At 39.8% G+C, this 27144-nt stretch overlaps 1 pseudogene; it reads right to left on the bottom strand.

Moving 5' to 3' along the window:
* Positions 1-852: 852 nt before the first annotated feature.
* On the bottom strand, positions 853-26807 carry LOC143575655 (serine carboxypeptidase-like 13; annotated as a pseudogene).
* Positions 26808-27144: the final 337 nt, after the last annotated feature.

Raw genomic sequence — 27144 nt, 5'->3', positions numbered from 1 at the left:
ATCTCGATGTGCTGAATTTAATCACTAATTTGAAGAATTCGTTGACTGTTCATAAAAAAGATAAAGATGAGGCCACATGGCGCTCGGGTCTTTTGAAAAAAAACTGTTGAACTGAGGGGGCTTTTTAGGCGTCCCGAAGAGATTTTTTTTATTCCATCGATGGATTTTTCTTGGCTTTCGTCGAGATTTTTTTTGATGTATGACTAAATCTTGTTGGTTGAAAATATCATCGGGTGATGATTATTAAGTAATGAGTCGAATGAATTTGGAGTGAATATTTTAGAAAATAGTTGATCAAATAAACTTTTTGTTTACTTTTAACGGGTAAAATAGACATTTTGATCGTTTTGTTACTTTAGAAAATTTTAGAAAATATTTTCTACTTCACTAAAGCTTGGATTAAATTAAATATAGGTTAATTGGGTTGTTCATTTAAACAGAATTCAAAATTTCAGATTTCACTAAACCTAAAACCAAACCCGAAACCGTATACCTAATTCGGGTTCGGTTTACAACTTAACTGAAAACCGAATTTGCAATTTGGTTCAGTTTTAATTCGTTACAGTTCGGTTGATTAGTTTTTGGTTTAATCTTTTGAAACTAACTAATGAACAACTCTAATCCGGATGAATGGGTAATAAATTTAGGCTAAATTAAACAAACTTAGTTAATTAGGTTTAGTTTTATTCTAGTATATTGGAATACAATATAACTTAGCATTATTTATTTTTTATTGAACTGTAAACTGATACTTGTTGAATTGGACATGAAATTTGTAACTGTATATCAGATAATGGTTAAAAAACTGAATCAAACTAAATACTGCTAAAACTTAATGCTTCATCTCCTGATTTATTCAATAACAGCTCTGGATAAACCTGATTTAACAGTATCATTAGCAGGCCACCTCTTAAGCATGGTTAAGCATTCTTTATGTTTGTACTCGGGACTCAGGAGCAGTGGGACCTCCTCCCTTTGTCACACAAAAGGTAAACCATCATTAGATTAAAATGTTTACAAGTTTAATATCAAAATGAGAAATAAAGTTTTAATGTTGATTTGCTACCTTTACAGTAGCATTAGCAAATGTTAACTTGTATTCGCCTTTCGAGTATTTCATGGTGTAGCTGCAATAAAAAAAGGTTAGCATCATAGTATCAAAATAAGTTAGCATCATAGTATCAAAATAAAACTAACCTGGCTACTTGTTCGTCAACTAGCCATGGTCTCCAATCATCTGCAACAGACAAGTTTAGCGATCTAACCCATTTCATCGTACCCAAATGCGGAACAAGCATATCATGATCTCCACTGTTCAAACACAAAAAATGGTAAATGATATTATGCTTACAAGTTCTATAATATCAGAGTGATGAGAAAAAGCATGCCGATAAAGGGTATTATGTATAAACAAGGGCTCGACATTTTTTATTGGTAAGGTTTCGATGATAGCCAACACTGCTCATGACATTGGTTGTGTAAGATGTGACTTTCTTATATATCGTAACGATAATGCAAGGTTTCGTTGCATTGCACCCACTCAATATCGCCAAATTCCTGATGATCGCGAGATTGTTATTATTATCCTTCAAATTCGTGAGTAAAACTGAGGTGAGCTACAAACCTCATGAATGTGAAGAGCTTGTCTCCCATCTCTGCGATTAGCCCAAGCATAGAGGTATATGTAATTTGCTTCCTGTGACAACTTAAAATCATAAAAAGAAGGAAAAAACACCAAATGATTTTTCTGATTTCTTATGTAAGTTATGTAAATGTTGACTCTTATATTTGAAGGTCCCAAAAGAAAGAGAAGTTGAGGGATTATGAAGTTCTTTTATGTTTAACATTAGTTGAATCGGAACATTGTTTATGTAACAGTGTACATTATTAACAGATAACTTTGGTTAATTTCGTTGGCCCTTTATTTTTCTGTACATAAACAACCGAAGCATTGTCATATGGTAAAAAAATATTTCTAGATCCGCCGGTATAGAGAGAGAGTAGTACTCGACACTGTTGTGGCTGAACTTGAGGTAATATATCCGCAGAAGTCTTAACATTAGCTCTTGCACCTTTGATGAAAGGATTAGCTTCTAAGCTATCTGATATGATACAAGCATGCTCCAAGATATGTGGCATCTTTATTCTTCCAAGGGACTTCAAGCAAAAAAAAAATGCATTAAAAATAGTATCGCGCTGAAGATGACATTATTAGGTGAAAATCAAGATCGGAATCTAGGTCGATCTTGCACCTTATCTACCATTTGAAGATCATGCATGCACATAGTGTTGTTGGGATCTACATTGAAGTAATCTCCATGGCAATTTCTTTAGTTGACTGAAAATTTTTTTTTAACTTAATTGAGAATGTTCAAATGATAATATTAAGTAACAAAAAGTCATGAAATTAGTTGATTACCTTGTACAATTCATCTGGCAAAAGTGCCATATGATGAGCAAATTGGACTCTTGAATTATAGTCTATCAATTATGTGTGTTACAGGATTACCAAGTAAATACCCCTAAGTTGGAAAAATAATATTAATATAAGTGATCCTTGAAATATTAGCGTTGTTGATTGAATTAAGTTAATAAATATAAAAAAAATTCAAGTCATTGATTAATTTGTACTTTGATGTTGTCTGTGGCCTTTCTCCAGCCTCGATCATTACCTACAAGGGGAACAAGAATATGTAACCTACATATTTCAAGATAACGTGTTAATGTTATGTTATGACAAGGGCTTAAAGTATTTTCGACTACCGTTATAGATTCCCTGAACAATCATCAGTAACACTATGCCTGCGTAGGAATCAACACCGAGATAGAATGGGTTGTTTAGAAATTTAGGATGATCCAACAACCACTGCAAGCAAATGTTCTATCTTAATTAGCTTTTATACTAAAGCATCAATGACATGAATAATTATATATGTAGTTGAAGAGACATGATACACAATCCATAATCCGTGTCGGTGTAGCCCACTGTATCCTACCCATCAATTGGGGCAGGATTGCGTCGGCTTTACCAACAGTGCTCGGCCTATGTGGCAGGATTGATAGCTATATTAACATATGTGGACATATTTTACTTAGCCTCACGCCGCACGAACAAATCAACTAGAGTTGGAAATGTGACAATATTATAGTCAGTAAGGAACTAAGACGGGATGGTATTTTGTGGGTGAGGGGGGGGGGGGGGGGTACATGCATTAGTTGTGTGTTCATTATGTTGTTTGATCAAACTCACAACTTGTCGACATCTTCACTAAAGGGTTTTGAATGACTTCATCATCGTTGTTCGGCTTAAATTCAAGTTAACCAGTTTGAAGGTTACAAATAATAATACGTTTTTATATGGATTTAGAATAGTACCCATTATTATAATTATTATTCATATGTTAACTGAAAAGTAACTCCTTTCATGATGATAGTAACCTTACCTTCCTCAAGAAATTGTGAGTGTGTATTGTTGATAATGTATCATTCTGAAGTGTCAAGTGTGTAGAGAGTACAATTCAATTGAAAGTGCATAATAACTTCATTAATCAACCGGCTTTTTATAGCCAACAAACTACAACGGATAAAGAAAACTACTATCTACAAAATAGGAAATAAACTGAAAAACAGGAAGACTAAGAAACAAACTAAAAACAACGTGCCAATATCCCTAAGACTCGGCTTATTAAACAGAAAAATAGACTTGGTCCTCAAATAGTTTAACGGCTCTTTCATCTTGACTAGTCACTAACAATATTCCAACAAATCCTCCCCTTAAACAAGAATCCTTCAAGTTTCTTGTTTAATCATGCATATGCCCATGGCTTCACGAATCTCCTTGAACGTCTCTTCCTTGACGGGTTTTGTCATACCATCTGCTATTTGTTGCTTAGTACCACAAAACTCCAACTGAATCATCTCCTTCTCTACCAACTCTCTTAAATAATGAAAACGAACATCTATATGTTTTGTTCGTTTATGCATAACCGGATTTTTTGACAACTTAATAGTAGATGTATTATCACATTGGATACTTACCATACCAGTGGCTTCTCCCATTTCCTTCAACAACCCTTTCATCCACACACAATGGCAAGCACACAAACTTGCTGCCACATATTCGGCCTCGGTCGTAGAAAGTGTAACAATCTCTTGCTTTCGAGAACACCAACATACAGCTGCACCACTGAACAAACATACATAACCGGAAGTACTTCTCCTATCATCGCTATCTCTTGCGTAGTTACTATCCGTATATACTTTCAGCCCCTCCTTTTTTACTTTATCATACCTTAAACCAAATTCATAAGTTCCAATTATGTACCTTAAAATTCTCTTGGCTGCCATCAAATGATCCTCCCTTGGCTTTCCCATAAATTGTGAAATACGACTTACTACGTACATAATATCGGGCCTCGTAACCGTTAAATACATCAGACTTCCCACGAGACTTTTGTACCATGACTCATTAACCTCCTCCCCTAAACCCGACTTCGTTAAGACGAAACCAGATACCATTGGTACATGAACTGGATTTGCCTCTTCTAACCCAAATCGTTTTACAACCTCCTTCGCATACCGCTCTTGACTCAGAAAAATCTCTTCTTTAGTTTGACTGACTTGCACTCCCAAGAAGTATTTCATCTTACCCAAATCCGAAATATCGAATTCCCTTTTCATTGATTCGTTGAACTCGATGCATACCATCTCATCACTTTAGGCGTAGATCAAATCATCAACGTACAAACTTACCATTAAGACTTTATTGTTTGCCTTCTTAATAAATAACGTATGATCATAACTACTCCTTTTAAACCTTCTTTCTTAAAGTATGTCTCGATTCTATGATACCACGCCCTCGGAGCTTGCTTCAAACCGTATAAGGCCTTCTTTAATTTGTACACTTTCTCCTCTTCTCCTTTCTTTACAAACCCTTCTGGTTGGTGAACGTACACAGTTTCTTTCAAATCTCCATGTAGGAATGCACTCTTTACATCAAGTTGATACACGGTCCAGTCCCTTTTAGCAGCCACAGAGAGGAACAATCTAATGATGTCCCACCTGGCCACCGGTGCAAAGACTTCCCCGTAATCAACTCCTTCCTTTCGTGCATAACCTTTTACGACCAATCTTGCTTTATACTTTTCAACCTCTCCCTTTTCATTTAATTTTGTCTTGAACACCCACTTAACCCCAATAGGTTTCACACTTGCTTCGGCCTTAACGAGTTCCTAGGTGTTATTTTTTTTAATCGCCTCTATCTCCACCTTCATAGCTTTAACCCATTTCTCTTCCTTGGCTGCTTTCCCATAGCTGGTAGGATCTTCAATAATGCCCATCATTATCATCACATCATCTTCTGCAAAGTTGGTATGGTAGTCCTTTAACCAACTAGGTGTTTTCTTGATTCTACTCTGCCTAACTTCAGAGGCAGAAGCCTCATCTTCTTGCGAATAAGTCTCTTCTGACCTTTCTTCATCATGTGGCTCTTCTTCATTTTGTGGATTTTCTTCTATCTCATCTTCTTCATCCTCATCCATCGGCCTTACACTTTCTTCTTCTTCCACAATTAATTCTTCCTTTTCATCTTTACTTAACTTCCAATCCCATTTTCCTTCTTCATCGAATGTAACATCACGGCTGACTACAATTGTTTTGGTGTTGGGATCATAGAGCCGATAGGCCTTTGATTCAGCACTTGATGCTAGACTGTCGTTATCTAGTCAAAAACAATTAAATCAAGGTCCTAATCACCTAAGCAAGCTAGGGTAAGTAGGGTGTCGAACCACGAGGAGTATGTGGTCAGTGTAAAGTGTAAACGATTCCTAACAATAGGAAGTAATTCAATTAAAGTGCTGATCACACTAGCAAACAGTTTGGTTTTATAATAGCTAAACAAATAATCAAAGATTCAATCAATCAACAAAGCAAATCACACCCAGGAATCCAAGTACGTAACCTAACAGCAAACTCATGCAACTTAACAGATAAACTATCTTGTGTTAACTACAGACTGACTAACCGGTTAAACCTTAGGCATCCACGCTCGCTAACACACGGCACTGGTTATCCAACGGTCCCTGCCAGTGTGACTCAACTAAGGGCAAACGTATGCTTTCTTGAAATTAACAAGTCAAAACAATCCTACAAGCAATTATCATAGCAACTGGCACACTAATCGTTCCGATCGAAATAAACCTAAACTGACGTTGTGCACAATAATACTAGACATCAATACTCATAGATTAACATCAAAGATAGTTACAATCAATTCATTCTTAATACATGAGAAAAACTGAAAGATACAATACTCTACATCCCGAGTATGACTCGAAGGAACTAGCCCGCGCATCGGCATCTCTCGGGCTTTGGTTATGATCTGGTAGGCCATGTATGATGCTTAGAGATGATTGGAAGTGATGGGGGCTCTCTTTTCTGCTCTGAAAATCGCCTGGAAGGTGTAGAATGCCGTCTAGGGTCGTCGAAATGTAATATAAAACAAAACCCTAACTTTTGACAATTCTGGGGACCATCGCGTAGCGCGAGTCCTCTCTCCTGGTCCCTCGCGCTACGCGATGGACCAAAGTCAACGCCAGTAAAATACAGGGCAACGCGTAGCGCGATGCCCCACCTTCAACACCCATCGCGCTGCGCGATGGGTCTCTCTTCTCAGCAACTTCAAATAACTATCTCGGTAGGCGTGCTGGACATCCCGGGTCCTCATTCCATGCTCGTACAGGTCCAAATTAAGCGCGTTAAGTACCTGTTACCTGAAACACAATAAACATGTATAAAGTACCATAGTTCCTAAACTAAACGAGTAAAACGAGTAAGTTAAAACACATAAATATGTACAAATAAACCGAACATCACATCACCACACTTATCTTTTGCTTGCCCTCAAGCAAAACTCTAAAGTAAACTTTAACCGCCATCATAGGTCAACCAATTATCACCATTAATACTAGCAAGGTTTAAGGTCATACCCAGTTTCCCAGACTGACACTTTCTAGATTGATAACCCACAAATAAAGTTAATGCTACCATAAAACTATAGAATCGCCCAGACAAGTGTACTTTGTTTCCGGTTAGAGCATACATGTTCACACCCCTCACACTATCAACACTCCTCTCGATTTAATATCTGGACTGACAAAAGATGTGCCAGTATATGTCTCTGCCCTCAATATACCAATATGAGTTACAACTTAATATGCTTGCAGGTCAGTCTTATCTCCACCCATTAACCACCGGTTGCATAAAGACTCGGACTAAGGTTTTGCTTAGGCTTAGGTTTGGGTGCGGATTAGGCTTATGTAGTGACTCAGATGGATGAAACCCAGTTAAACAACCCAATATACAGACTCACAAATACAAACGAACTAGATACAAAATCAACTGCTAATAACAACTGCAATACTGAAATGATAACTTCTTTTTGTCTTTTTGCTGATTTTTCTTTTTTTTTTTGCATCAATAACTGATATTTACAACTCTGAACTTTACAATTCATCTGACTAAGTACAACTCGAAATATATACAACTCGATAACAAACTGGATTTCATCACACGGGTAAAAATAAAATAAAGGCCAAGGCTGAAATGATGTGTAATGTTCAGGTTAACAAACGAAAAAGGAATATGGTCCAAACAGGCTCCTAGGGGATAATGTCGGGTAAGGAATTTATTTAGTGAGGAAAATATGTACGGAATGGGTTTTCTAAGGTCCTAATCTCCATACAGGTGGTGGTATTAAGATCTCGAAAAGCATGTGACAAGCAAGTTCTAATTCTGTAAAACATACCGGTTTCCCTCAACAAATGACAAAACATGTTTTATATCTATTATATAATATGTGTATTAAGTATAGGGGCCAATCTCACAATATGTCTGGAAATATGGGCTGCCGATATGAAACATGTATACCCGTCCCCTTGACTCATTATCCCGACCTAAACGATTCCATTTTCAACTTCTCATTTTAAAAACTTTTGTCGAGAAAACTATCGAGAAGCTGAAAAACCAACCATGACCAAAAACCTCTAACTTGGCATTAACAGCAATAAGTGACAGTTAACAACTTAAGTTTCTGAATACTGTTCGAGGTACTATTGGGCTAAAAATTTTCAATTTTCCCCCTTCCCCACACTTGAGGTTGACATTATCCTCAATGTTAAAATAATAAAACAATTAATAATCATTTGGGGGACGGGGTTGAACTACCAGTTTGACCACTTAAAAACTCGGGGAACAAATGTGATGAACTAAATCAAAATATACAATTACAATTCTACCAACTAAACTAAAAAACAAAAAATACAACTACAAAATAGTTTATGAAACTGAAATCACCTGATAATAATGACAATGCAATGCTAACTCGGCCCACAACTCTTAACACACTCGTGACACATATCTCCACCACTGACCAATACTGTCTAACCAAATCTGCACAAATCTTGAGACATGTATAAGCAACCACTCACAAGTATAAGACTCAGGTTTTTCGAGAGTTAAAATTATTATTATATTATAAAAATCATTACCGAGCCGAGTTAATCAATTTCATAAAAAATTTTGTTAATTAATTAAAAATAATAAAAGACCTAACTCACTTTCGTAGGAATCACGGTTGCATTTAGCGTATGCAACAAACCCTTTAAACCCCTCGGTAGCCCGGGTGGATGAGTGAGGTCTCGTGAGGGTTTATAGTGAACACACCCACAAAGTTCCAAAGCAACACAAACAAATATACAAATATATATATCAAACACAGCAGACAAACATCACCAAATATCTACAAATAATGCCCAACCGGTTACCCATACATGTTTTCCAAATATAATATAATATTATACAGACCATATGAATAAAAACAAAATAAAAGGAAAACAACCCAAAACGGTAACCGGCGTCTGCTGCTAGCTAATCTCCTCCCGCGGGGTCAGGCTGATCAGCTGCCTGACCCGACCCTGACGCCTCCTCCTGATCTCCAGCCTGCTGATGTATCTGTAAAGATGCTGGGATCGGTACCTGCAGATGAGAGAATAAAATGCGGAAATAGTCGTCTTGACGGGCCATGTGGGCCTGCATCTCCTTCTACAAAGCCAGCTGCTGCTGATGAAGTGTGTCCAATGTGACTGGCTACTACGGCTGTTGTGGTTGCTGTGGCTGGCGAAGTGGATGCTGCTGCTGGGGTCTCATGATGTGGGGGATATAGACGGGCTGTCGGTGAGTCGGGATACACATCTGAAGCGCGACAGCCGCGTCTGTCCCCGAAGGTGGTGGTGCCTGAGGACCCTGTCGGACCGGGACGAGCATGGGTGGATCATAAAGCTCACAGTACTCAGCCCTCCGGCGTCCTCCAAATCATATGGGGTCGTAGTAGGCCCTCGAGTAAAATAATCAATCGGATAACGGTCAAATACCCCGAGGCGCTCTGCTAGACGGGTGATGTACGGCCCCATAGCCAACGGGGCTGACCGGCCCTGCCAACTACGGCTTCGGGAGAACGACGCTAGAAGCAGCGTTGCTATATTTGCCTCCTGGCCCGTGATCATAGATAGCAAAGCAAAAAGATTAATGTTGCTGCACTTATCGTGGCCCGAATGACGGCCCACGATAGAGGAATGACTGAGGTCAAATGACACATTAGGCGGTAGCCATTCAAAAGCCCAAGAGACGATGCAAGCAACAATGCGGTGAAGGTAACGGTGGACGGGGTCCCGAATGGACGACTCGACAACCGTGCTCGAGTGGGCCCCGTCCGCTATCGTGGCCCAGAACTGGCCCAACTGGGCCTCGGTCAGCCAAAATTCTCGATCGGTCTGTGATCGGAGAGTATAACCCCAGACGCTCGTAAGGAATGCCGGGGTCAGCACCTCCTCTGCGGTGTAATACCCGGTGGCCACGGCAAACTGTGGTACAGACATCTCGAATGTCTGTCGGCCAAGGGCAAACGACACCGCATGGGGCACGGAGAAATCGGTGGGTACGTGTCTGAAAGTAGAAAAGAACTCACGTGTGAGCTCGACGTACTGTGCCGAGTCACACGTGAGGACCTGGACCCACCGGTCACTCAACATAGCCCGGACGGCCTCCTCACGGCCCACTGCAGATAGCAGTGGCCAGTCGATCGTCCGATGTCGAAGCAGCTGCATCGCCATGAAGCGGCGATACGAAGTCTGCTCCTCCGACAAAGGAGCGAATCGTAGAATGATGTGAGGGATCAAGCGGCCGTCCCCCACGATCGCCTCCCGATCCGTATCGGGAGTGATCGGGATCTCGTCCCCATCATACCTGATGACCCGTGGTGAACGCACCACGGGCTGTGGGGCACCTCTCGGTTGGGCGATGGGACCACGTCGTCCCGCGCCTGCTGGTCTCTGCCTCTTGCGCCCGGCGGTGCCTGATGACGGTCCTGGAACGTCTGACATACTGCACGAAACAGATGGAAAATCAATAAAGGACACGAAAAACGAGAAAAATTCGGGATACCCTATATACAGATAAGCTAAACCAGGTATCTCCACCCGAATGGAGATTGAGTACGGGCGGATAACCTAAATACGATTAACGTTCAAAATCCCGAACACGACACGACACACGACTCGACTCGAACAAAACAGACTCGAACGACACGAAAACAGACACACTGACTCATGTCTCGAAAAACGTGCACACAACTAATATAATCGGGATTCACAAACTCGGGCAAATTGGGCGGATCAGGTTTTGAAATTCAATTATATTATTATAATATTATTATATTAAATTATTTTGTTATATTAAGTTTAGTGATATTATTATTAGTAATAAAATTTTTATAAAATTATTAAAATTATAATAATAAATTAAAATATTATTACTAGTATTATTATTAATAGTTAAAATTTTAAAATATTACTATATTAGGTTATGTATTATGATAATATTAAATTATATTAATGTATTATAAAAAATATTATTAATATTATTAATTAAAATATTAAAATATTTTTTTAATGTAATATTATATATTAGATATTAAAATTAACTTTTATAGTTTTTATATTAAAATAATATTATAATATTAAAATATATTAATATAATATTAAAATTTTAAAATTTTTATTTTTCTTTAGTTATTTTACTTTTATTATTATTATTATTCTTAAAAATACGAAACCCGACCCGTATCCGGACATTTAAATACGACTTGATAAAAATTCAATCCCGCCGAAAATCAACCCATCAAACACCCGGCAACCTAAATAACACAAAACAATCTAACAATCTCTCGAACCTACGTTTCATGAAAACCAAAACCTAACAATAAACCACACTCGACGGAAATTACTAAACACATTACTAACGACTTAATCAAATTCACAAGTCGAGTACACGATAACCAAAGTGACAAACCGACACAACTATAGTTTCGACAACCCAAAATAATAACACAGTAATTAGCTAACCTCGATGTCGGGAAACAATGAGATGAATGTTGGACGATAGACGGTGACGGTGATAATAAGTGGTAACGGTTATGGACAGTGAGAGTGGTGGCAGGTGGATACGGTGGTGGTGGTGGTGGTGAGTGACGGAGAAGAGGTGAAGAAGATGGTGATGGTGGGAAGAAATGGATCAATGGTGGTGAGTGGTGGTCGGTGGATACGGCGGTGGAAGGAAGAGAGAGAGAGAAAAAAGAATGAGAGAGGGAGATGAGGTGGGAAGGCGGTGGTGGAGGATATATATATATATATATATATATAATAATTTTTTTTCGGAGTATCCATGGCCCATCGCGTAGCGCGATGGGTCATGGTGAGAGGGATTGCGCTACACGACCCAATTCTGGTCAGATTAGGGTTTAGGGACCATCACGTAGCGCGATGGTCTCTGATCTGGCGTCATCGCTCTACGCGATGACGTTAGCTGTCTGTGATGACAAGGTAACCATCGTGTAGCGCGATGGTTAACCTTCCAGGGTCATCGCGTAGCGCGATGGTCCTTTGGGAACAGAAAGTTTTTTCAAATTTTGCGTCGGGCATTTTCCAACCCGGTCACTTTTCGACATCCCGACAACACCCTGAACACGTTTCCGAAGTCAAAATTTGCAATGCGTACCTGGATTGACGTGAAATTTACCAAGACTTACCGAACCTCTGTTGGTGCATAATGTCAGTAGTTCATAGTCTAGTGTCTGTAATCGAGTCTGTAATGATTAATTATGTTTTATATGTCTTAAGCGAAGTTACTAACAAGTTCGCTGTTTAGGCGAACTTGTTAGTCAAGCGAAGTTATGGACAACTTCGCCTGAACATGCCAGGCGAAGTTGTCGTGTATTTATATAGGTTACGGCTTAGCTTAGAAAGGTTGTTCGTGTGATCATTATCGAAGTTACGAGAGCTGTAACGTGAGGACGAGAGTTCGTGTCTGTAATAGTGATATTGTATCACGTGTTTTGGTTATAATATAACGTGTTTGTTTATCGTATCGTGTTTGATCTATTCGTGTCTTCTACGCTCGTAACGACCTACGCAGGGATTCCGCACCTACGTAGATCGAGATATCTCTTGTTGATCCATCCAGGGAACCTACAACCTCCATGATGCACACTTCACCAAAAGCTTCCCCACACTTCGACTTTGCTGCACACAACTCAAGACAAAAGTCAAATAACAATTCAACAAACAGAAAATAAAATGGAACACACTTACAAACCCCAGGTTGCTTCCCGGTCAGCGCTGAATTGCGTGTCTACAGCTCGACAACGCTTCGAATGCTTCAATTATCCTCATAAACCGGTGAGGTCACAATGAAGCTCACCGATTCCTTGTCCATCTTATGAATATCCTCCATCTCCAAATATGGCTTCAACCTGTAGCCATTTACCACTTGCCGAATGTGGTTATCAAAGTCCTCGATCTCAAATTGCCCATGTTACCAACTCCAACAATCAAGAATGGGCCTGTCCACTTACTCTTCAACTTACCCGGGAAAAGCTTCATTCTAGTGTTGTATAACCATACCTTTTGACCAATCTCAAAGCTTTTCAACCGGATCTTTGTGTCATGAACCTTTTTCATTTTCGCCTTGTAAGCCAATGCACACTCATACGCTTCATCCCGCAACTCCTCGATCTCACACAATGCTAATTTCCTAGCTTTACCTGCATCATCATAGCTAGTATTAACTTCCTTAGTAGCCCAATAAGCACGTTGTGCAATCTCAAACGGTAAATGACAATCCTTTCCATACACAAGTCTATATGGTGTGGTCCCAATCGGCGTGTTAAAAGCGGTTCGGTAGGCCCATAAGGCATCGGTCAACTTCGTTGACCAATCCTTTCGGTCCGTCCGAACAGTTTTCTATAAAATGTGTTTAATCTGCCGATTTGAGACCTCAACCTGTCCACTCATTTGTGGATGGTAAGATGTTGCAATTCTATGATCCACTCCATACCTTTTAAGCAACTTTCCAAATCTAAAATTTTTAAAATGGGAACCCCCCGTCACTAATAATAGTTCGGGGAATTCCAAACCTTGAAAAAATGTTGCTTTGTACGAATTACAAACTACAGAGTGATTATTTGTCCTGGTGGCTATCGCTTCGACCCATTTAGAAACATAATCGACAGCCACTAGGATGTATAAATTACCATACGAGTTCGGGAATGGGCCCATGAAATCGATCCCCCACACGTCAAAAATATTAATTACTAGGATCGGTTTCAAAAGCATCTCATCCCTCTTGGAGATACTCCAGAGTTGTTGACACTTCAAACAACGTGTCGCAAACTCGTGAGCGTCCCGAAACAGTGTTGGCCAATAAAAACCACTAGTCAACACTTTTCTAGCGGTTTTCTGTCCGCTAAAATGACCACCACACGCGGATGAATGCGCGTGCTCCAATACTGATCTAACATCCTCTTCAGATATGCATCTTCTAATCATCTAATCAGCTCCAATCTTGAACAGATCGGGGTCGTCCTAAATATACTGCTTTGCCTGTGACATCAAATGTTTCTTTTTCCTCCTTGGCCAGTGTTCGGGCAAATCACCTGCAACTTTAAAATTGACAATATGAGCAAACCACGGGTTTTGGGAAACCGCCAAAATCTGTTCGTCAGGAAAGACTCGTTTATAGGTCCATCCCTATCTCCATCTTCAATCACAATCCGGGACAAATGATCTGCAACGACATTCTCTGTTGCCTTTTTGTCCCGGATTTCCAAATCAAAATCCTGCAACAACAAAACCCATCTGATTAACCAGGGTTTCGCGTCTTTCTTGTCCATGAGGTACCTAGCTGTAGAATGATCCGAATAAACAATTACTTTGCTACCCCATATATAAGAACGGAATTTATCCAAAGCATACACTACCGCAAGCAACTCCTTCTCGGTTGTAGTATAATTCAACTGAGCGTCCGAGAGGGTTTTTGTCACATCCCGACTAGCACAATGCGGAAGCGTAAAACGGGAATGTAACAGACATCTCTGGTATCAACACATTGTTTATAAAGAAACATTACAAACTAATTTACAATATATTACATTTCTTTGTTCTATCATTGTTTTACAGTCTAGGTGATACAAACAAAACTAGTTTGTTAACTATACGTTCTTACTACTAACACCCTTGCCTATATTCACATAGCATCAACCACACACCTTGGGCAAGTAACAGATCACCAAATCATTCCGATTTAGGTACACCTGAAAAGCAGTTTAAAACGGGTCAACTACTAGAGTTGGTGATTTTCACGAGTTTCAAGAAAACAGTAATGAGTATTCACAAGTCAACACTTGTAATCATGAAATAAGTATGTATGTATGTAAATGATGTAATTATGCTAAGCTACAATAAAGCCTTGACTGTATGTGCTGCGTGCATCCACTTCCCACGCTCAATTAACCACTGTGGCCCCTTTCCGCCCACAACATGCCCTGGTAGCTATGTCTAACACTACATAGCCTGTTTGTATAAATATGGTCATGTGCAAACGGCGCTATGTGACACGGAAACCAGGCCGATTCCGTTTGGGTTTGTCAAACCAATAGTACTATTCACAAGCCACCGACTCGAAGTTAATCACTGTGATCGTGGGGACTTTCGTTTGTTAGCACTTAGATAATTCACATCAATACATGTTTTAGGTATGTATATGTAATCAAACATGCTTTTCACCCCAAAAGTTCGTAAAACAGTTTAAAAGTGGAGTCATGAAACTCACGGTTTAGTAGATAATCAGTACTGTATCAGCTCGTGGTTTGTTCGGTTCGCTATCAGTAGTTCCTAAAATCAATATTATAATAATATTAATATTTTAATATTATTATAATATCAATACTAAACTGGGCTGTATAACTAATCTGGGTATAGCTGGAATGCCCAGAAAGTGGCAATAGGCTTAGGTTGGGATGTTGTTCAATGTCTAATACTTAAAACTGAACTTGGCTCAGATTCCCGTTTCCCAGCTGGGCCAAGTTGTTCGTTTACGCATTCAGAAAACAGTTATGAGAAAATAAGCTTAGGTAAATGTATTGGTTAATAAAATGATTAAGTTATAAAGAAGGATCACATACTGGGGTCCCGAATTAGCCACGGGGCCCGTTTTCGTTTATTCAGTTTGATTTAAGAAGAAACGCGCACAATCCACCCGGATTGTCCAGGTTTCTCATAGAAAAGTTCGTTTTTACTTAATTAGTCCAAAAATATGATTTTTGATCACTCTTGGTGTTTTGATATTCCCGCATATTCGCTAGTCGCAAACTTGCCGGTTTTTATAAAAACTGAATTTGTTTAATCTTTAAATTAACATAATTAGTTAACCGTTAATCATTAAATTATGAAAATTTAGCCACTTATCAATTAAAATATATAGATTTTTATAAAATTATTTTTGGAATTATTTAATGATTTATTAATTTATAAAAATTCATTTTATCGGCTATATTTCGCTTGAAAATCGTCCGTTTACCCAAAAAAATTTCAAAAAATTCCAAAAAAATTCCCGAATACTCAAATCATGTCCCAAATCAACCTGTATCAATTTCAAAATGTAAAAAGTTCGTGCGATATTCTTTTCGGCCCAAATTCGGATATAAATTCACATGAACGCATATACACAAAACACCTTTAGACTTCTCCAAATGATCCCAAAATTCATATGTGATCAAAATACATCAAATCTGAGTTCCCAGAAAAATTTCATAATTTTTGAAGTATTTTAGCTATTTTTCCCAAATAAACGTCCCAATTCGGTAATAAATTCGCCAAATATTCTGGGATGGTCAAAAAATTACCAAATTTGAACAGGGACTCATTGACATGGTCCCTGATGTCCCTGCAAAATTTCAAGGGCTAAAAATATGCCCATAACAACCTTAACCTAAACAACCCGTAAGCGAGTGTTTCGGCATTACCTTAGCGGGTTTGGCTCGTTTCCGACTTTTTAATCAAGTTTTCAGGTTCTTGTGCTTCTATGCAAGCTAGGTATAATTCCTATATCACAAACCAAGCAATTTTTCATCAACATAACAGCCCTTAACTTAGGGTTTCGGCTAGTGCACAAAAACGAACTTTTGAACCGTAAAAACGCCGTTTCAACCCTTTAATCCGTGTTTATGGCCAAAAAAACTATCAAAACAGGTTCCTTACCATGTGTATGATCAAAACATGTTTATGGACCATTTTTGGGATTTTCACATGGTTAGAAATGATTTTTAGTAATCAAGACATGTTTTTATGGTATTAATCAAGGTTAAACAAGTACAAAAGCTACTTATTTAAGCTCCTTACCTTAGGGTTTGAAAGATTTTTGGAAAATCAGCTTGCAGCTGCTTGGACCTCAACTTTTATAAACCAAAATGAATAAACAAGCTTGTGGAATAAGTTTTATAAAAAAAATGGGGGGTGGGGTGTGGCTGTCCGATAGGAAGTCAAATGGGCCTACTTTGGGCCCATTTTGGCCCAAGTTTCTGATTTCTCAAGCCCAAATATGAAAAGCCCGGTCCAAATTTAGTTCGGGTTCGGTTTTTGGCGCGAAAAACTTATCGGGTGCGTTAAATAGCGCGGATCGCTTAAAACATTTCAAGTAAGTGTTTGGTAAGTCTTTTTTGGCTTAACGGATGATACAATGTTTGGTTTGTAACTATCTTTTGTGTTTAAATCTATAGCGGGTAGTTAAACGAGCATGTTTTCGTTTAGCTTGTTTGCTATCAAACTAAGACCATATTTCTAATATTTTAGCTTGTATAGATCGTATATCACTTATAGATGGCCCCCCATGATATCTGGGTCACAACCAGACCCGTTCGGTTAATCGTTCGTTTGTTACGCAAAAAGCGTTTATTTGCTTAATCGGTAAATACATACTGAGGTGTACCTTGTTTTGGTTCAAATATCACAGTTTTGCTTGCATAGTATATGGCAACGGGTTTCTTCTCAACCCGTTGACCCAAAACAGCCCCGACTGCATAATCACTCGCGTCACACATAATTTCAAAAGGCAATTTCCAGTCGGGTGATTGCAAATCGGGGCTTCCACTAACTTCTGTTTCAGAATGTCGAAGGCCTTAGCACATTCCTCATTAAAATCAAATGGGGCATCCTTTAACAATAGGTTACATAAGGGTTTGGTGATCACACTAAAACCTTTAATAAACCTTCTATGAAACCCGGCGTGCCCGAGGAAAGATATAATGCCTTTGACATTTTTGGGATGAGGTAGGGTGGAAATAACTTGAACCTTGGCTCGGTCCACCTCGATCCCACGACTCGACACAACATGGCCCAATACAATCCCTTCCTGGACCATGAAATGGCTCTTTTCCCAGCTAAGAACCAAATTTGTTTCGACACATCTTTCTAGAACTCTTTCAAGCTGATGTAAACAAGACTCGAAAGATGTGCCAAAGATTAAGAAATCATCCATGAAAATTTCTAAAGACTCCCCCACCATATCGGAAAAAAAAATACTCATCATGCACCTTTGAAAGGTGGCGGGGGCGTTACACAGTCCGAATGGCATTCGCCTGAATGCGAAGGTGCCATACGGACATGTGAACGTAGTCTTCTCCTGATCTTCAGGATGAATAGCTATCTGGTTATAACCCGTATAACCATCTAAAAAACAATAGAATTTTTGACCCGATAGCTTTTCTACAATCTGATCGATAAACGAAAGCGGAAAGTGATCTTTCGATGTTGCCGCGTTCATTTTTCGATAATCAATACAAATACGCCACCCGGTTACCGGCCGGGTGGCAACCTCGTTACCTGAGTTGTCCTTGACGACTTGGATGCCCACCTTCTTTGGGACTGCTGAGTCGGGCTCACCCATGTGCTGTCTGAAATGGCAAAAATAATTCCAGCATCGAGCCACTTCAGCACCTCTTTCTTCACAACTTCCCGCATGTTCGGGTTCAACCGTCTCTGTGCATCGTGCGCGGGTTTAACATCCGGATATGTCAAAATTTTGTGCATCACTATCGAGGGACTAATCCCTTTCAGATCCGCGATGGTCCACCCGATCGCCTCCTTATTCGCCACCAGCACCTTCAGCAAAGCAGATTCCTATTCCAAAGACAAGTTAGAAGCTATAATAACAGGCAATGTGTCATTCTTACCCAAAAACGCGTATTTCAGATGCCTCGGTAGCTCCTTCAGCTCGACTTTCGGTGCTTCCTGTAAAGATGGTTTCAACCCGGTATCAATCTTCTCGGGAAGCGGTTCCACCTGAACCGACCACGAGGGTCGATCTCCCCGTAAAGCTGCAACCTCCAGCTTCTTCTCCTCCTCTTCTAGCTGCTTATCAGTCTCCACCTGTAATCTGTCAAACATAAAGCACGTCTCCGTTGTGCCGTCCGGATCCACGACAGAGTCGTATAACGGAATGCACTCGTCAATAATGTCTGCCATAAAGCATTTATTATCGACCAGAGAATTATTTACATGTGTGAAAACATTAAGTCTAAGCTTATGGTTACCAAATGCCACGTCTACAGTACCGATTCGACAATCGATTTTGGCATTTGCGGTGGCCAAAAATGGCCTACCGAGGATAACCGTGGGCTGTTTGGTTCTCTCACCCGAAATATAATCGAGAACCAAAAAGTCAACTGGATAGTAAAAATCTTCCACCTTAACAATCACGTCATGTAACATTCCCCTCGGAAGTTTCGGTGTCTGGTCCGCGAGAACAACCGTAGTCGCGGCTGCCCGAAGCGGACCGAAGTCATACTGATCGTATAGACTTCCCGGGAGGATGCTATTGCTAGCTCCAAGATCTAAGAGTGCCCGTGTCATTTTAAAATCACCCACCTGAATGGATATAATGGGCGTTCCCGGATCTTGTAGCTTAGGTGGAAGAGCACCCGAAAGAATTGCACTCACATTATCTGTTAAATCAATCTGTTTAGGGATCTTTCGGTTCCATTTCTGTGTACACAAATCTTTCAAGTACTTCGCATAGGCGGGAACTTGTTTTATAGCATCTAAAAGAGGAATATTAATTTTAACCTGTCTAAACGTTTCCCACATTTCCTCCTACTATGGGCCCCGTTTAGATGCCATCTTCGCCTTTGATGGCGACAACAAGGCATCGGGATAGGGGACGGTTTTGGCCTTCCCCGTGTCCTAGACTTGTTGTTACCATCCTTCAGAACCGCTTCGTTTATTTTAATTTTACTTTTATTATTTTCAATTATAACCGGTTCTGGCTCGTCATCACTGACAACTGTTTCATTAACATCTTTCACCACCCCACCGACCCGAAATGGTGGACCCCCAACCTTATTATCATACTTTTTCCCATTTCATAAAATACTTACCTGACTGACGTGCTTCTTCGAACTCGAACTCGAACTGAGGTGCTGCATGTTCACTGTGGTATCACTCGGTAACTGACCCGCGGTTTTCTGCAACTTTGCCATATCTGCTGCAAGCTGACATTGCTTCTGCTGACTTGTCTCTCAACTTGAACTGTCTCTGCATTTCCTTCTGATTATCAGTCACGACCTTCAACAACGCATCTAAATTTGAATGTATCGACTCATCTGAAATTCCCGAACTACCCTTCTGCTGATCCTGATTCTGATAACCTGACGAACTGTTACCCCGGTAACCATCTCTGTAATATCCCCGACCGTTATACTGACTGTTCGAACCACCCTGTCGGTAGCTGCTCTGCTGTCGGTTCTAACCGGAACCCTGAAAGTTTGGGTTCAACTGGTTCGACGCGTTCCCGTATTTGAAATTCGGGTGATTCCTTAGGCCCGGGTGATAAGTGTTCGAATTGGACCCTTGGCCCTTGGACTCCCCGTACGTGTAACTGACTTCCTCCTCATCGGTATACTCGTTATCATCGAACCCGGGGCAATCTTCAACCTTATACCCCAATCCACCACAATCTAAATAAACCGGGAATTTCACCCCGACTTTACCAACCTCCTTCTTTTTCTCTTTCCGATAACCCGTGAGTTCCCGTTCCAACTCTGCAATTCTGTCTGACTCGCTCGAGGCTGATTTAACTATTCGGGTGACCCCGACTTTTCGTCTTCGTTCAACTGCTACTTCTGACTTGGAATCCTCACACATAAACTCAAGAAAATCCCAATCATCCTCTTCTGGTTGGTTCAATAACATTCCATTACATGACGATTTCAAATACTTTCGGTCCTCATAAGTCAACCCGTCAACGAAACATTTCACTAACTCCCACAACTCAATAAATGCCTCATTTAATAACTCACCCGGTGACTGTGCAAAATGTCGAATCTCCATCCGGGCTTCGTTAGTCTTCGACTGCGAATAATACTCGTTAAAGAAAACCTGCTGCATCTCGGCCCAGCTCTCAATACTGTGCATCGGTAGCGAGTTGAACCAGTGTTTTGCTTTGTCTTTTAATGAAAACTGGAACAACCGCAACCGAACCTCATCTTGATCATAAGTACCATCACCAATAGACCCGCAAATAGCTGAAAAATCTGACAAGTGTGAATACGGGTCTTCTGATCCCAGTCCGTGAAAATGTGGAACTATGTTGATGTAGGACGAACGGGATTTAAATGTCGGTTGTCCCTGAACACGCACCTGTGGGACAATCGGTGATGCACCATCTGAAATAGCCGGTCTGAACCGACTATTAACACCCTGAACCGGAGGCCTGTAATTCCTTTGTCTAGCCCTCGGTTCCTTAAAACCTCCCCGATTAACCTGAATCGGCTGTCTCTGTTCCTCCCGATACCTGCCTATACCACCTCAATCAAGATTTCTGTTCCTCCACCTGTTACCTCTCACCCTAACCGGTTCCTCAACCTTATCAACCTCTTCAACACGCAAACCCGCATTTTCATTTCTCGGGCCAAATTCCTCCTCATCTCCATCTTCTTCATCTACAGTGTGAATACTAACATGGTCAAACTCTTGAATAATCGGCTGTCGGTGACGAGGGGTATTGTTCGGGGCTGATGGCCCGGGTCTGTCAATGTTTCGGTTTCGATTTCTTGAGTGTCGGGCTGAATTTTGGGGTTGTTGATTGGTATTTATTGGTGGTGGTAGGTCATTATTTGGTGGTTTTTGATTATTCGATGGGTTTGGTTAGAGTTGGAAAACATTAATTTCGGGTGGTGGTTCTTGGTTTTGGTTCTGACCTTCCATATCTGGCTATCTGATCTGAGCTCGGTTCTGCCGAGCTAACCATTCAATTTCTGGATCGTAAATCAGTGGAGAGTTTCTTCCTGAATGGCGGGTGTGCATAAACCTGTTACCTGCACAAATAACACACCCCGCGTAAAATGGGAAAATAAAACTAAACTACAAATAAAAATAAAAATAACAACTAAATTAAACTAACTTAACTAAGAAATCAATTAATCACAAAAACACTAAGCGCACTAACTCCCCGGTAAAGGCACCATTTTGATGCTAGACTGTCGCTATCTAGTAAAAAACAATTATATCAAGGTCCTAATCACCTAAGCAAGCTAGGGTAAGTAGGGTGTCGAACCACGAGGAGTATGTGGTCAGTGTAAAGTGTGAACGATTCCTAACATTATGAAGTAATTCAATTAAAGTGCCGATCACACTAGCAAACAGTTTGGTTTTATAATAGCTAAACAAATAATCAAAGATTCAATCAATCAACAAAGCAAATCACACCCAGGAATCCAAGTACGTAACCTAACAGCAAACTCATGCAACTTAACAGATAAACTATCTTGTGTCAACTACAGACTGACTAACCGGTTAAACCTTAGGCATCCACGCTCGCTAACACACGGAACTGGTTATCAAACGGTCCATGCCAGTGTGACTCAACTAAGGGCAAACGTATGCTTTCTTGCAATTAACAAGTCAAAACAATCCTACAAGCAATTATCATAGCAACTGGCACACTAATCGTTCCGATCGAAATAAACCTAAACTGACGTTATGCACAATAATACTAGACATCAATACTCATAGATTAACATCAAAGATAGTTACAATCAATTCGTTCTTAATACATGAGAAAAACTGAAAGATACAATACTCTACATCCCGGGTATGACTCGAAGGAACTAGCCACGCATCGGCATCTCTCGGGCTTTGGTTATGATTTGGTAGGCCATGTATGTTGCTTAGAGATGATTGGAAGTGATGGGGGCTCTCTCTTCTGCTCTGAAAATCGCCTGGAAGGTGTAGAATGCCATCTAGGATCGTCAAAACGTAATATAAAATAAAACCCTAACTTTCACGATTTTAGGGACCATCGCGTAACGCGATGGTCCTCTCTCTTGGTCCATCGCGCTACGCGATGGACCAAAGTCAACGCCAGTAAAATACAGGGCATCGCGTAGTGCGATGTCCCACCTTCAACACCCATCGCGCTGCGCGATGGGTCTCTCTTCTCAGCAACTTCAAATAACTGTCTCGGTAAGCGTGCTGGACATCCCGGGTCTTCATTCCATGCTCGTACAGGTCCAAATTAAGCGTGTTAAGTACCTGTGACCTGAAACACAATAAACATGTATGAAGTACCATAGTTCCTAAACTAAACGAGTAAAACGAGTAAGTTAACACACATAAATATGTACAAATAAACCGAACATCAGCACTCACATCGAGGAATATACACTTATGACTTTTATCATCTAACTTGCTTCTTAATTGCTTCGGTATATTAGCATACCCAATACATCCAAAGATCTTGAAATAACTAACACTTGGCTTTCTACCTTTCCATAATTCTTCGGGAACTCTTTTATCGAGACTCCTACTTACACACCGGTTAAGTACGTGACATGCCCAACTTACGGCCTCAGCCCAGAAGTGTTTAGGCATCTCCTTTTCAGTTAAGAGACATCTAACCATATTTATGAGCGTTCGGTTACGCCTCTCGGCCACCCCATTTTGTTGGGGTGTATAGGCGGTCGTTAGTTGTCGTTTAATTCCCTCTTCTTCACAAAACAACTTAAAATCTGTTGACAAAAATTCTCCCCCTCTATCACTTCTTAAACACTTGATACTATTTCCCGTTTCTTTCTCAACTTTCGCTTTAAACTTCCTAGACCATTCAAATGCCTCCCCTTTTGTTCCCAAAGTATACACCCACGTATTTCTAGTAAAATCATCAACAAATACTAACACATACCTCTTGTTGCTCATGGAGTTTGGGTTGATGGGTCCGCATATGTCGGTGTGAATCAACTGCAACTTTTCTGAAGCGTGCCAATTTCCTTTCTTGGGTATCTCTACTCGATCTTGCTTTCCAAGGGAGCAAACTTCACATACTCGTGTTTTTTCAGTCGCCGTTGAAAGACCTTCAACCATATGATTGAATTTCATGATTCTCAGAGCCTTATGATTGACATGTGCAAACCTCCTGTGCGATAAATCCTCCCCTACGACGGCATGCATACAACTCATCGTGGCACTCGTATTGACAAAAATCGGAAACATCTTGTTCTTTGTCATTGTTGATGTCATAAATAGCCCTCTTTCTTGATGGTAAGCCTTTGCATGACCCTCTTTAAACATGAACGTGACCCCTTTTTCTTGTAACTGCCCTACACTTAGCACATTTGCCGTTAAATCCGGAGCGAAATACACTTTACTTATGACCTGACATATCCCGTCCACTTGTAATCTTACATCTCTGACCCCTTGTACTTCGAGCCTTTTATCATTCCCTAACTTTACCGAATGAGAGAAAGTTTCAAGTCGAGTAAACCAAGACTTGTTTCCGGTCATGTGATTTGATCAAGCCGAATCGAGAAACAAAATTTCCTCCCTTCTGTTTCTTACTGATTCCGATTCAGCCATGAGAATCCTTTCTTCATGTTCAAACTTTTCAACATCAATTTCTACCATTAAATTAAGCTCCTCGTTTTCATTGAACTCGGCATAATTCACGGTTTTTTCTTCCAGTGGGCGTTCATATTGAAAATGCCCCAATTTGTGGCATCTAAAACATTCCATGGTGCTCCTATCAAACGCGCCTCGACCTCTTCCTCTTCCTCTACCTCTACTGAATGAAGACCGTCCTCGACCTCGACCCCTTCCCCATGAAGTTTCTTGTTCCGCCTTAAGTGCTTGCTCTTTAGTTGATCTTCTCATCAACTTCTGTTCTTGGACAAGGAGAGAGCTTTGTAACTCATCTACGGACACCTTATCAAGATCCTTTGACTCTTCGATAGAACGTACAATGAAATTGAAATTTTCAGTGAGTGTTCTAAGCACCTTCTCAACGATAGTTACGTCCGTCATGTCGTCACCACAGGATCTCATCTCATTTGCAATAACCATTACCCTCCCAAGGTAATCGGTCACACCTTCTCCCGTCTTCGTCTCTAGCACTTAGAATATTCTTCGGAGCCTTTGTAATTGTGCCCGTTTCACCCGAGCACTACCTTGGTATTTGTTCTTCATAGCGTCCCACACTTGCTTAGAGGTTTCTTTATGAGTGATTGTCTTGAGTATTGACTTATCAATGGATTGGAATAGATAATTCAATACCTTTAAATCTTTAAGCTTGTTGTCTTCATAGTTCTTGCATTGTGGAGCTGTGGCGTGTTCGTTCGGCCTGATTACCGCATACCCGTCATTTACAACACTCCAACATTCTTTGGATTGGATGAGGGTCTTCATTACCATATTCCAATGGTCGTAATCCCCATAGAACTTTGGTACGTGGGTAGCTTGAAAATTGCCGCTGCTGCTTCCTTCTTCGGCCATGGCTAGACAACACCGATTACACTACAGATCGTTCTTGTGCTCTGATACCACTTGAAGTGTCAAGTGTGTAGAGAGTACAATTCAATTGAAAGTGCATAATAACTTCATTAATCAACCGGCCTTTTATAGCCAACAAACTACAACGGATAAAGAAAACTACTATCTACAAAATAGGAAATAAACTGAAAAACAGGAAGACTAAGAAACAAACTAAAAACAACGTGCCAATATCCCTAAGACTCGGCTTATTAAACAGAAAAATAGACTTGGTCCTCAAATAGTTTAACGGCTCTTTCATCTTGACTAGTCACTAACAATATTCCAACACATTCATCATGCAGGCTCGAGGCGTTTTGGCATAAGAGAATCCAGACCCAACAGGTTGATCAAGAAGAATTATGCTAGCTACCTGAAATGTAATTATGACTACATTACACATAGGAAGTTATACTTGTCTGCTTGTTAACATCAAACAAGTTTTAACTTCAAAGATACTACCAACCTAATTAAAAATATTGCGATAAGATTCAAGAACTAATGCGTGTGCTCACGTTGTATATATGCAAAGGTAGGGTAAATATTAGACACCTTTGTCAACCTGTCACGGACTATCTCAAGTATAGGGTTTTCAACAGTTGACATTTCTGAGTTAAAAGTGAGCGGGCCTGCATGAAACCACCAAAAATTGTAACTATTGCACATAAATTTGAATAATCAATACATTTGTATTGCACACATTGTGGTTATAGATAACGAGAATATAGCCAGATCATGTTCGGATGTTCCGTTTTATCGATCAAGAGCTGTCTAGCTAACGTCTTTAACATATATGTTCTTGATCTAGCTAACTGTTTTAATATAATTCGTTCGAAACCAAAAACGCCTACACATAATATTAGATAAAAAGTTATACACCACTTGTATATAGCATGTGTTATGATTTTTCAATCACTGATATTTACGGTAATGAAACGTCAGACCGATATTTATGTTCTTTTTAATAATTTATATAAATAACGTATTAGTTGTCACTTATTCTCCTTTTAAAAACTGTTAATATTTTTATTTTAACCGAGTTATAAATGAAATTAGTTTGAAATAATCATGACCAATAACCGAACCTTTTATAACAAATAAAAAAGTTGATTAGTGATGAAAATTTAAAAGCTAAAATGTATTAGTCCCAAGCCAAATCGAATTAATCCATCCTCACCCCTAAATTACTAAATTATACTCAAGAAACACCTATTTCATATATGAGGCCAACAAGAGAAGAATAACCAGGGCCTCCAGTAATCCAAAGGATAAGCGGGTCATCTTTCGGGTTCCCTTCAGACTCAATGAAGTAGTTAAATAATTGCACGTCATCAGATTCTCCAACCGCAACGTAACTTTTACCACATTAAATGTTTTCTTTAAGTTGGTATAATCATAAACAAATACCAACAATGAATTAAAATGAGGCCAAGTATAAGAGCATGAGCTTAACCAGTTTCAATTAAGTGTGAAAGGTAGATCACCAACCAAGCCAGGTAGTGTCCTAATAAGGAATTGTGACTTGATTAAATCTATGGACAATAATAGAAGAAAAACAGCAAACATTGGTCTTACTTGACTTCTACACTTGTTAATTGTTTGCATGGGACTCAAGAGGCCTGATCTATCACTATCATAACATATATAGTCAAATGAATCAATTAGAATTACAGATGAATAATTATTATACAAAGTTTAAATTAATTAGCATGAAAAGTGTGAATATTACTTAAGGGGAATTTAAAATATAGATCATAAACATATCATGTGAAGGGTGGTAATTTCCACACCACAATACCTTTTGTTTTTTAACCATTTTAATCTTGTATGATTTGGTCAAGTTTTCATTGACTCGCTTTCACTTGTGTAAAATAGTTAAAAAGGAAAAAAAACACACACACGC

The sequence above is a fragment of the Bidens hawaiensis genome, unplaced genomic scaffold (assembly GCF_021521415.1).
Source record: "Bidens hawaiensis isolate Kalapana, Puna unplaced genomic scaffold, B.hawaiensis_p1.1 tig00027569_1, whole genome shotgun sequence".
NCBI lineage: Eukaryota > Viridiplantae > Streptophyta > Magnoliopsida > Asterales > Asteraceae > Bidens > Bidens hawaiensis.
This window is presented reverse-complemented; position numbering and strand designations above follow the sequence as displayed.